The sequence below is a fragment of the Orycteropus afer genome, unplaced genomic scaffold, assembly GCF_000298275.1.
Source record: "Orycteropus afer afer isolate SDZICR_OR568_19922 unplaced genomic scaffold, OryAfe1.0 scaffold00391, whole genome shotgun sequence".
Classification (NCBI taxonomy): domain Eukaryota; kingdom Metazoa; phylum Chordata; class Mammalia; order Tubulidentata; family Orycteropodidae; genus Orycteropus; species Orycteropus afer.
Genome location: NW_006921978.1, coordinates 1,192,128 through 1,195,627, shown reverse-complemented (window position 1 = coordinate 1,195,627; position 3,500 = coordinate 1,192,128). Strand labels below are relative to the sequence as shown.

Here is a 3,500-nt window from a genome sequence, read left to right as displayed (position 1 = left end):
GAACAATATCATTAATATCACATGCAAGTAAAATCATACTGAAGATAATTAAAACATGTTTGCAGCAGTATATTGACAGAGAACTTCCAGAAGTGCAAGCTGGATTCAGAAGAGGACATGGAATGAGGAATAATATCATTGTTGATGTCAGATGGATCTTGGCTGAAATCAAAGAATAGCAGAAAGATGTTTATTTGTGTCTTATTGACTATGCAAAAACATTAGATTGTGTCAATCATAATAAATTCTGGATAATATTGTGAAGAATGGGAATTCCAGAATACTTACTTGTGCTCATAAGGAACCTGTACATAGACCAGCAAGCTGTAGTTTGAACAGAACAAGGGAATACTGCATGGTTTAAAATCAGGAAGGGTATGTATCAGGGTTGTATCCTTTCACCATACTTATTCAATCTGTATGTTCAGCAAATAATCTGAAAATTTGGACTATATGAGGAAAAATGTGGCATCAAGATTGGAGGAAGACTGATTAACAACCTGTGATATGCAGACAACACAACCTTGCTTGTTGAAAGTGAGGATGACTTGAAGTACTTACTGATGAAGATTGAAGACTACAGACTGCAGTATGGATTACCCCTCAACATAAGGAAAACAAAAATCCTCACAACTGGACCAAAAAGAGGCATCATGATAAATGGAGAAAAGATTGAAGTTGTCAAAGATTTCATATTACTTGGCTCCATAATCAACACTCATGGAAGCAGTAGTCAAGAAATCAGATGGCTTATTACACTGGGAAATCTGCTTCAAAAAGATGTCTTTAAAGTGTTGAAGAGAAAATATGTCACTTTCAAGGATAAGGTATGCTTAACCCAAGCCGTGGTACTTTCAGTTGCTCATATGCATGGGAAGCTGGACAATGAATAAGGAAGATCAAAGAAGAGTTGATACTTTTGATTTGTGGTGTGGTGAAGCATATTGAAAATATCATGGACTGCCAGAACAAACAAATCTGTCTTGGAGGAAGTGCAGCCAAATGATCCTTGGAATCAAGAATGGCCAGACTTCATCTTACCTGCTTTGGTTATGTTGTCAGAAGGGACCATTCCCTGGAGAAGGATATCATGCTTGGTAAAGTGGAAGGTTGATGAAAAAGGGGAATACCCTTAATAAGATGGATTGACACAGTGTCTGTACAATGGGCTCGGGCATAGCAAAGATTTTGAGGCTGTCGCTGGATGGAGCAGTGTTTTGTTCTGTTGTGTATGGGTCACTATAAGTCAGAGCTGACTTGACGGTACTTAACAACAACAGAAGACCTCCATATGGAGGAGTCCAGGAACATGGATTGGAGTGCGGTCTGAGCTGAAGGTAAAGTTGGAGGTGATCTGCATGGAGAAGACAAGTGAAGGCATGAGAATACTCAGGGGGAATATAGAATGAGCAGGGAAAAGGAGAGACGAATGGAAGGAAGTATGGTGGCATGGGTCTCTTGGATTCTGGAGATGCTTTGGTGGCTGAGATTGAGACAGTCATGTCTACTATAGGATAAAGGGTCACTATTCACTATCATCTCTTAAAAGTTGGGTTGAGTAAAATGAATGTGACACAGGCTTACTTATTGTTACCTCTAGGAGAGGTACCCTTAATCTTTTTTTCCTTATGTGTGGTCAGAGGAGATCAGAAGCCTGAAGTTTTTAGTAGCTTGACCAGATCAGAGTGACCACTGAGCAAGCGACAAGGCTATATCACCCCAGGGCAAAGTTGTGGCCTCAAACACTTAATTCTTAAGTTAGGCATCTTATAATATTGTCTTAGCTATTATATGTCCCCTTGATTTCTGGAAAACACTTGTGTCCTAATGTAAGTACAGGTAGTCGCTGGACTTACAAATACTCAAGTTACTATGAAGCACACTTGGGACTTTCTGGGTTTTTGTTTGTTTCCTCTTATTGTTACTAATGTGCATTGCATATAATACTGCAACATGTAATTTGCTGATGTTATTGTTCTCAGATGTTTACTCGTAGATATTTATAATGTTTTCAACCTCCAAAGACAAATAAAAATTGGATTTATGAAGATGATAATAAAAGGCAATAATAATGAAAACTGAAAAAAAAAGATGTATGCCTTATGACAGAGTTCTCAGAATGGAACCCTGTCATAAGTTGTGGACTACCTGTATGTTAGGTGTAGTAATGTGGGGTGGTAGGAGATGCTTTTCTGTACATATATGACTGTAGCATTTATGACATTTTCTGTTACTTGACTTGGGCCATGACCTATACTTACAGGGAACATGAGTTTTAACAAAATAAAAAGTCTTATCCTCAAGGGATTTATTTAATAGGGAAGTAATAACACATTTTCAAATCAACCATCTCAGAAACAATGCGTAGTGTAATTGCAAACAATTGGTTTGATATAAATTGTACATAAATGAGTTAATATCAAATTTAAAAAAAAACAAGCTATCTATGTTTTTAGCATTTGGTGTCCAAGCAGCAGTGGTTTCTCACTCTCAGAAGAGGATAGTGGGATCTGCAACTGTGTCGCCATCTCTCCCCTTTCCTCCACTCGTCATAAACCCCAGGCATATGATTAACCTCCCAGTCTTTTTTATTCATCCAACCCCATTTAGAGGAGCTCTGGTGGCTTAATGCCTAAGGCATTTGACTGCTAACCAGAAGGCTGGTGGTTCAAACCCACCAGCTACTCCTTGCAAGGAAGGTTGGGCAGTCTACTTCCGTAATGATGCTACTTCAGAAACCCAAGAAGGGAGAATGCCTGAGAGAGCCAGCTGGTGTCCATTGCTGCCACCGTGAGGACAAACAGGGGAATGCAATATTCTTTCGGCACTTGGGAAATGAAACAAAGAAATAGAATCACAATCTTTCTTTTTGTTTTTCTTCCTTTACTTCCTCCTATCATTTATTTTTCCCTAATGACATACAAATTTACAGTGTTATCCTTTGAACAGTTTCCCTGTTGAAATTCTTCAATGGTTTCACTTTTTTTGTGGTTATTTTGTATTGTTTTACCAGCTGTGGTTTAGGATCCATAATGAAACTCATCGAGCCAGATGAGAAACAGAGCTAAGTTTCTTCAGAAGCGAAAATAAACAATGTTTTATAATGACTGTGTTTCTTATTTTTGCCTATGGTTTAATGACCTATTTAAATGTTAGAATATGCCCTTATGATTTTTAAACATCTTTCTTTGCAACTTAACAATATCCTTCAACAATCAAAGTTGTTGTTGTTGTTGTTGTTAGGTGCTGTGGAGTCAGCTCCAATTCACAGTGACTCTGTGTACAACAGAACAAAACACTGCCCAGTCCTGAGCCTGCCTCAAAATCCTTGCTATACCTGAGCCCATCGTTGCAACCACTGTGTCAATCCATCTCATTGAGGGCCATTCCCTTTTTTGTTAAAGCTCCGATTTACCGAGCATGATATTCTTCTCCAGGGCTAAGAACTCATGATGTTAATCTATGCTATGAAACACACACACACACACACACACACACAC

The 3,500-nt window shown here is 38.5% G+C and overlaps 1 protein-coding gene across 1 annotated transcript in view; it reads right to left on the bottom strand.

The window, feature by feature from the left end:
- The window catches only part of MARCHF1 (membrane associated ring-CH-type finger 1), a 634,918-nt gene that overhangs the window by 43,444 nt on the left and 587,974 nt on the right, over positions 1 to 3,500 (bottom strand). The window lies entirely within an intron of this gene.